We start from the raw sequence: 9,506 nt of genomic DNA on the forward strand, positions 1-9,506 counted from the left end.
ATATAAAGCAAAAAAATTGATGAAACTGTAAGGAAAATAGACAAATCTACAATCATAGTAGGAAACTTCAACACATCTCTCAGTAACTGATAAGGAGACAAAAATTGGAAGGACATACAACATTTAAACAACCTGACTAATAAAATTGACACAATTAATATATACTTAGAATATGTCACCCAACAATTTCAGAATTCATTTTGTTTCATGTGAACATGAAGCATTTACTGAAAGTGATTTTAACTTGGGCTATAAAGCAAGACTCGCGATATTTCAAAAGCTTAAAACTACATCGACTATGTTTTATGAGCACAGAGAATTAAGCAAACAGTCAACGATTTTTTAAAAACTACAAAATTCGCAAACATAGATATTAAGTTATATATTTCTAAGTAGTCCATCAGTCAAAGAAAAATATCTAATGAAAATTATAAAATATTTTGAACTAGATCGTAATGAAACTCTGACATCAAAAATTTTATCTATGGCCATGCCACCCTAAACACGCAGATCTCATCTGATCTCGGAAGCTAAGCAGGGTCAAGCCTGGTTAGTACTTGGATGAGAGACCACCTAGGAATACCTGGTGTTGTAGGCAACTAAAAAAAAAAAAAAGAATTAAGATGCGGCTAAAACTGTATTTACTGGGAAATTTATAATTTGAAGGGCTGAAATTTATTGGTTTAAACAAGAAATACCTAACTATTTCAGTAACTTGCGGGGGGGGAAAACAAACCTGAAAAAAGTATTAAAAAGATAATGGTAAAGTGAAGAGAAAAAAAGAAATGAAAAAAATATACAGTAGAGAAGAGTCACGGAAAAGAATAATAAAACTGATAAATCCCTAGCAAGTTCACACATAAAAAATGGTAACAAAAGCAAACAAAAACAGTACATGTTACCCTATAAGGCTGGAAAAAGGGGGCATCACTGTGTAGTGTACTGACTACAAAGTTGAAGTGGAAATATTTTAGACTGCTTAATATCAATAAATTTGAAAATTGAAATGAAATGGAAAATTTCTAAAACAACTCAACTTACAAAAAGTGATGGCAAAGAAATAGAAAATCTAAATAGTCCTATATCTACTAAAGAATTGAATAGGGATTAAAATCTTTACACACTATATCTCTCTATTCTGATGACTTCACCAGTAAATTCTTCAAGCCATTTAAAGAAGAAATAACAGCAATCTTATACAAACTCTTTTAGAAAATAGAAAAAGGAATTATCAATTCATTGACTTCAATGGATACAGAGGAACTTTTGGGGGAGGGTAATGAAAAACTAAACAAAAAATTTGGTATCATGATTATGATGATGGTTACATTATAGAATATATTTGCAAAATTCATCGAATTGTACTCTTAAAATTGGTGAATTTCATTGCATGAAAATTATATCCCAATAAAGATGACCCTAAAAATGGGTTGCAAACTTAAACAGATATTTCAAAAAAGAATATATCCGAGTGGCCAATAAATATATGAAAAAGTACAGGTTAAAATCAGAGGATGTGAAGCAAGTGGAACTCTCCTACACTGCTGACAAGAATGTAGATTGGTATACCACTTTGAAAAATTTCTTGGGCAACTTCTAAGAGAAAGCTGAATATATGAATAACCTATGACCCAGCAATTCCAGTTCTATTTGTAGTAGCCAAAATTTGGACACAACCCAATGTCTATCAATAGTAGAATAGACATAGTATCAATATAGTATAAATAAATTTTGTATATTTATACAATGTAATACTACTACACAGCAATGAGAATGAATGAACTACTGCTACACATGGATGAAGCTTATAAACATAATGTTGAGTGAAATAAACCATGCACAAAAGGGTTGATTTACTTAAAGTTTAAAAAATAAATTAGGTGGTTATATAACTAAAGGTAGTAATTGGGCGAGAGTGTAAGTAGGGTCTTCTAGAGTGCAGGTAGTCCTTGACCTTCAAAGTGTTACACAAATGTGTTCACTTAGTGAAAATTTATTGATATTCTACCTTTATGATTTGTGCCATTTTATGTATGTTATATTCAATAAAAGGTTTATTTCAAAAGATACAATCACATGAATTCCTTTATAACAGTCATAACACAGCATGATTTACAACCAAGTAAATTTTATTCATCTGATTTTGCCCCATCAAAAAATGTCTTATAAATGTAAATCCAAACATACAAAACAGAAAATTACTTGTAGCACAAAAGCACCTTTCACTTTACAAAGCAACACATCAAATGCATGAAAGGGATAAGGATAACACTATAGCAGATCCATTTTTCAATTTAGCAAATTTATCCTAATGAAAGAAATAACTCAACAGAAGCACCAAGCTTGCTGTCAAATGTTCATTTTAAACATTATATCTACTAGCAAAACACTAAAATCCACCCAAATACCCAACCCCTGGATTAAAATTTAATAAATTATGATATACCAGTACAAGGCAATAATAACATGTATTAAAAATAATGAATAAAAGACCATGTAGAAACACTAAATAAAATTATAGGTACAATGTAAAGTAGAAAAATCTAGTGTATTATGATAATGTACATCATGATTCTAAATATATGAACGTTAACCAATAGGTAATATGAAAATATCAAAAGCTGTTGTTTTGGAGTGCTAGATTTATGGATTTTTTTGAGGGGTAGACCTCTCCTGCTCCTTCATGAATAGTCTTTATTATTATTTGGATCAGTTAGAGTTATTTTGTTGTAGCAAGAAAAGCTAACTTAAGTAAAAAAGATTTATGGAATCATGTAGGAGTAACTTGCAAAATCAAGGAAATACTGAATGTCCCATAGGGAAGACGAAGATCCAGAAAGGTTACAGAGATCTTAGAAACAGAAGTTCTCTAATCAGCTCTCCAGGATCCTCCCTTCTGATGGCTCATTTTAGATATCTCTGTTTCTTTGTGCCTCTACTCAAGATTTAAATTATCAGAAGAGAAAATTTGATCATTCTAGCCAGAGTCAAGCATCTGCCTTGTCCTTTTATTGGCAAACACATCAGAACAACCTGGAGTTAGAGAAAGTTGCTTCCCTAAGGGAGATGGGTAGTGTTCTGAGAAAAGGGGGTAGAAGGATGCTGGGGTATCAAAACAACAGTCTCATGAAATCTTACATCATCTTTTCTATAAATATTACATCATCTTTGCTAAATTCAGAGAATTATAAAGTAAAAAAGTAATGAAAAAGCATCCTTCATCTCATTATCCATTAATTTTCTATTGCTACATAATAAATTACCCTCAAAACTAGAATGGCTAGAGACAAAGTAAATTAGTGGTTGCCTAGGGCTAGGGTTTTTTGGGGGGTGGGGACAGGGGAGAAGCTGGGACTTCGGTGGTGATAGCTAAACAGTATGGAGTTTCTTTGTAAGTTTCTAAAGTTGCATTGTGGTGATAGTTGTATAACTGAATATACTAAAACTATTAAACTTGTGATGGATGAGTTTTATGGTATGTGAATTATATCTGAATAAAGCCGTATTTTAAAATACTAGGGTAACCAGCTATCCCAGTTTGCCTAGGACTTCCCTGATTTTATCGCTGAAGGTGCCATATCCCAAGAAATTCCACAGTCTAAGTGAAACCTCGACAATTGATACCCTATTTAAAATTTATCAGCTTAAAACAACGAACATTTGTTATTTCACAGTTTATCTAGTCGAGGAATCAGGAGCAGCGTACCTAGGTGATTTTGGCTCAGGGTCTCTCAGGAGGTTGCAATTATCTGAAAGCTTGACTTGGGCTAGAGGATTGCTCCCAAGTTCATTCATGTGGTTTGGGCAAGAGGCCTCAATATCTTGCCATGCGGGTCTATCCACAGAGTGCCCTCACGACATAGCAGCTGGCTTTCCCCAAGAGCATGCGATGAGAGAGGGAGAAAGGGTGAGAGAGAGGGAGATGGAAGAGGGAGAGGGAGAGAAGGAGGGAGAGAGAATAACTTGGGTGCTGTTGAGTCTTTTATGACTTAATCTTGAAAGTTGCATATCATTACTTCTGCCACATTTATGTGGTCATACAGATCACTTAAAAGTAGATGAGAAAGAGTAAACATGTGGCAAACAAATTCTTGCTGGACCACCCAAAAACAGTGGGACCCAGGGGAGTCCAATGAACAGATTTGCTTGGATCCTCCCTATCCGTCACACTTAATTCATGTATGCTAAGGTTTATAGCAAAAGTGACTAGCTCCCTTCCTTTAAGGAAGTTTTTCTATCTGAATTCCTTTAGGCAAGTAAAGGGGAGGGTCAAAGGTTCTATCACAAGTCTTTTGATTCCTTAAAAATAACCAGCTTAAAATCAATGTCCTCTATGGGAGGTGAACCTGCAGTGTAAATATACATATGCCTACTATTAAAGTGTATAGCTGAAACTTTTTGTATTTTATTAACCAATGTCACCATAAAAAATGAATTAATTAAAAAAAAAATCAGTGTCCCGAAAGGTGCATTTTGGGGTAGCAAACTCTGGTTCCCCTCAATACTAACGTCTATCTCAGAATCTGCTTCCTATGGAACCCAACCCGTGGTACCCTCTGGGGACTGCTACACCTGGAGGATTAGAATGTGTGCACTCTTGTAGCTAGAGGTTGAAGGGTGATTCAGAATTAGCATAATCAGTTTGTCCTTCCAAAATGTACAAATCATGGGTCACTCCACCTTTCTTGAGATAGAGTGGTTGAATGCTTGGAGAGGTGCCAGAAATTATACCACGTATGTTTCTTCAACAAAGTAGGAAACATTGCCATAATACCGAGTGATCTTAAAGAGACAGAATCATTAGAAATTAATGTATTGAATATAGATGAGGAACAAAGGGCCAGTCAGGCTTCTTACCTGAGTGACTAAGTAAATGGTAGTGCCATTTACTGAGATGAAATTAAATGACAAGTTTGGAAGAAAACAGGAGTTCAGTTTGAGGTGTCTACAGGATGTTGAAGTCAATTAAGATGTAAATCTGTAGTTCAGGAGTGTGACCCGGAGTAGCAGTATATGTGCTTGTGCTTATCAGCATATGCCTAGTAATGATGAAGATCCCACAAAGCTGACAGAGAAGTATTTTAGGAAACGGAGATAAATTTATTTTTTTAAAAAAACCCAACAACCTCTAATCAGTATTTTCAGAGATTGGAGAAAGGATTACCTACCTAAAATAACAGCAAGGATGCTATAAAAAGAATGATCAGAAACATGAAGATGTTTTGAGAATGAAAAGCATAATTGGCAAAATAAATCATCTGGAAGAATTAGAAGATAGAGTTGTTAAAATGTCCCAGAAAGTAGAACATGAGTAGAAGACGAGGGACGTAAAAGGTAATTCCATAATATTCATTCAACAGTCAATTAATAGTATTTTCATGAAGATCCTGTCCTGGTTCCTTTTTATTATTATTATTCATCCTCTGGTGATTTTCTGGACCAGCTTTCAGCAGGGAGTTCATCTGAGGAAAGGTCAGCGGTCTCGTATTAGGTTGGAGGAAAGAGGAAAAAGGAGGGGCAGGCAAAGAAGGGAATTACTGATGGAGTGCTCTCTCAGAGAAAACTGAGCGGGGTGGATCCAAAGCTTTAGTGCAGGGCTTACCTTAATTGAAAGGACTCCCTTTCTTTGTGCAGAGATGGGGAAACTTCATGCAGATGCAGATGACTTCATAGTTGGTGTCTTAGTCCATTAGGGCTGCTATGACAATACCATAAGCTGGGTGGATTATAAACAACAGAAATTTATTTCTCATAGTTCTGGAGGCAGGGGATTCCAAGATGAAGGTACTGGCACACTTGGGCTGGTGAGGGCCTGTTTCCTGGCTTCTCGCAGAGGCGGGCAAGAGAGCTCTCTGGGGGCTGTTTTATAAGGGCACTAATTTCGGTCATGACAGCTATACCCTCAGGATCTAATCTCCTCTCAAAACCGTACCTCCAAATACCATCTTATTGGAGATTAGGTTACAGAATATGAACTTGGGGAGTGGGGGAGGGGACACAAACAGGTGAGGTGATTGGAAATGGAAGGAGCTCTCTTCTGATGGTTTCTATTTTCTCTATGAGATAATGGGCACGTTATCTGTTGAGGCTTCCAGGGTGAGTGTGGAGCTTGGGGTAGGATGTGGGTAGGGGACTCTGAGGAGTATGGTGAATTTCTTAAAAGGATGAAAAAATAAAACCAAAGCTGCTTAAGGAAATGAGAAATGATTGCCAGGCTACTCTGAAGGCCCAGGTGAGTTGTAGGCCAACATTAGTAGATGGCTGAGAATAGATCTTGGCAATGAGAGCCAAAGGGAGGAACCCCTAAAAAAGAGGAGGCAAGCTAGTCTCATAATGAGAAGGCGCCTAGGTTCTTCTGAGAAGAGTTGTATAAATGAAAAATAGAAAAACATCCTCTTGTGAGTCATAGGCCTCATTTTCCACAGCAACTTGGTCCTGCTTATTTTCCTTTGATGTTTATAAAGGAAGATGTGATTATAAAGGAGAAAGGTGAAGGGTTTAATAAACCAAGGATGTAGGAGAAAAAATAGCAGAAGAGACTCGAGAGCCTAAAGAAGAGAAGGAACAGCATGTACCCAGCGGGGAGGAAACAGTCAGGGAAAAGGGCTTCATGGATCGGCCCTGCTTGACACAGAAACTCCCTGCAGGGATCACACACTTGGTCATCTTCCCTCAGGATCTAGGACAGAGCCTGGTGCCACCTAAGTGCCCAACAGACATCTGGTGAATGAATGAAGCCTGAGTATGGTCACTGGGTTTTTAAATAGCACATGAAAGTCTCCTTTTTATATTTTCCCCCTTCCTTTACAAAAAGTTTTCAAACAGCCTTCGGGCCTGCTGGGGCCTTTTCAAAAGACAAATAGTCCTACCGCTGCTCCAAAGGACTGAACGCCCACCTCCCAGTCAGAACTGCCTCTCTCTGTGCTTATTGGAAAGAGAGGCACAGCTTGCTTTGCAAGTCACTTGCATAGGAAATGGTGCAATCTGGGCTGTCCTTCATCCTTTTCAACCTCATTTCCTAAATTAAAGAAAGAGAAATTTAAGGAATCTTAGGAATATGAAACTTCTCTGGAATGATCTTTATTGAGCTATGCTTGGAACCAGCTGAAATCCTGAAGGGCTGTCAAGGCAGCCAAGAAGAAAAGAAAATGAAAAATAATTTAAACAATCCTAGGCAAACTGAAAAAAAGTATCTAGAGCAGCTGCTATTTTTTTCTCTCCAGGATGGGTTGTCTTTCCTGTAGTTTGGTAAATTGTTATATGATTGTTTTAGATTATTTTGGGGTAGAAGAGGAGAAAGGAGAAGGGAGGACTATAGTGTTTAGGAAGTAGCATGATGTGGTTAGTTGTACCCTGTAAAGCTGTTTTATGCAAGCTGACTTTCTCTCCTTTTAGGATGGTTTATGGATCATCTTTCCAGAGCTTCCTCCATGGGGTGAAGGGCCATTTCATCTGCCCTACAGTTACCTGAAAAGAGTGCAGGAAAAATGGTATGTATTCTGTCAGATGGGCAAGGAACACTGACTACACTAAAATATTTTCAGCAATGGTATTCCCAGCCTGCCCTTTTGCTGTGAGCAGTGTACAAAGTCCACAAGCATTTCCCCTGAATTCTCCAACCTCCCCACTGCCAGACTGGCTGGGCTGGTTACCAGAGGCACTGAGAGGATGGGAGGAGGCAGCCCATAAGTGTGGCCATTTGTTTGCAGCCTTATTCTCACCCCACTGTGAGGTAACTGTTCCGCAACTGAGCTGGATTAGAGAAAGGAACTGAAACTGATTTGCCCATGGCTCCGTCTGGGTGAATGTTGACCCAAGACTGAAGCACACAGAATTGCTGCGACCCAGCCTGGCCGGGGACACACACCACTGAGTCCACTGGCTCACCAGGAATGCGGCTGGTCTGGAATGTAGCGCAGGGGCCCAGAAGTCTGACCCAGGCCAGGACTTTAGAAAAGGGAAGAGCTTTTCTGAGGCAGAGTGATTACCTACAGTCGTAAAAGTGCAAGGGATTAAAAAAAAAAAAAATCACACATTAGAGGTAAATAAAATTGTTTTTTCTGCCCCTCCTCTGACCTCTATTTCAGCTTCCTATATCAGGCAAATGCTGATTTCAATTTGGAATGTATCTTTTTATCTTTTCAGGTTTTTATATACCTGTATTATTTATCTGTATATTATATATTTGAATATGTGTGTGTAGGTGTGTATACACACATAGATTTAGAGAGAACGGGAATTTTTCTTTGACCTAAATGGTATATCATATAGTTAGATTGTTTTACAATTTGCTTTTTTTTTTTTTTTGATTTAGTCATGTCTCAGAGATTTTTCCATCCGTGTGTTCTAATTCTTTTCAACTGATGCATACTCTTGCATAACTCAGATGCATCACTATTTAACTGTTCCTCTTTCGATAATCATTTAGGTTGCTCTAAGTTTTCACTTCTACAAATACTACGTCAGCAAGCAACCTTATACCTGCTTTATTTTTGTACATACACAAGTATTTCTCTAGGGTAAATACCTACGTGCAAGTTTGCTGAGTCAAAAGATAGATGCAACTACAGCTGAAAAGACTACTGCCTGATGTGTTCTCCAAAAAGACTTGACCAGTTTGTTGTTCCAGCAATGGTATTATTGTGGAAAAACCTCAAACCCAATCCAGCAAAAAACCAAGCAGTAACTCAGAGAGAAGGAGAACTCAGGTTTATGATGCAAGAGAAGGAGAACTCAGGTTTATTACACACGGTCCCAGAGGAGCTAGTGCTCTGAAGATCTGGGCAGTGTGCTCAGTGGCAACATTTCTTATATGCAAGGATTTTACACAAGCAGATTGGTCAATTTGAACTTGAACTGTTATAAATGGCAGGGGTTGCTATGGGTAACCAATGAATACAAATAGTTACAGGAAGTGGGATCTGCCAAAGGTACAAGGTTCTACAAGAAGTGGGGGCTGCAATGGGTACAAACAGTTACATTAACAAGTTGAGCAAAGTGCAAGTGAGCTCTTGCATACAGCAAGCATATTTACAGAAGCAGAACAAAGAGTTGATTAACTTTTTGATGTAAATTCTTCAAATTTCCTCTTCAGTATAAGAGAGCACCTCTTTCCCAACACCCTTACCAACACTTGATTTCAATCTTTCTTATCTATTGCCAATCTAATGTCTGAAAAATGGTATCCTTTCTTTTTTATTTTCATTTCCCCCAAAACTGGTGAGACTGAGCATCTTTTCAAATGTCTGCCATTTATGTTTCCTTTTTTTGTGTGAATTTCCTGTTCATAAGTCTGTTTATTTTTCTATTTTGTCTTTTTCTTGAGGACATGTAAGAGCAAGTCTTTTGCTATATTCGTTACAATGTTCTCACTCAGTCTGTTAGTGGAATTTTAATCTCATTTATTTCTTTTGTTAGACAGAGTTAAAATTTTGATAAAGTAAAATTTAATCTTTTTCAATTCTTTTCTTTATGGTTTTTACATTTTGTGTATTATTTCAGATCTT

At 37.3% G+C, this 9,506-nt stretch overlaps 1 long non-coding RNA gene and 1 pseudogene across 2 annotated transcripts; one reads left to right on the forward strand and one right to left on the reverse strand.

Moving 5' to 3' along the window:
• Nucleotides 1-480: 480 nt before the first annotated feature.
• On the forward strand, nt 481-598 carry LOC118605726 (annotated as a pseudogene).
• A 5,249-nt stretch (nt 599-5,847) lies between these two features.
• Nucleotides 5,848-7,798, reverse strand: LOC118605121. Of its 2 annotated transcripts, none has more exons than XR_004951926.1 (2): nt 7,722-7,798; nt 5,848-7,467 (listed from the first exon to the last, which is right to left on the reverse strand). It is a non-coding gene; the product is annotated as an uncharacterized LOC118605121 (long non-coding RNA). The 2 variants fall into 2 exon arrangements; XR_004951925.1 differs by having other exon boundaries at nt 7,653-7,791.
• Between the last annotated feature and the right edge of the window lie 1,708 nt (nt 7,799-9,506).

This window comes from Rousettus aegyptiacus, unplaced genomic scaffold, assembly GCF_014176215.1.
Source record: "Rousettus aegyptiacus isolate mRouAeg1 unplaced genomic scaffold, mRouAeg1.p scaffold_m13_p_7, whole genome shotgun sequence".
Classification (NCBI taxonomy): Eukaryota; Metazoa; Chordata; class Mammalia; order Chiroptera; family Pteropodidae; genus Rousettus; species Rousettus aegyptiacus.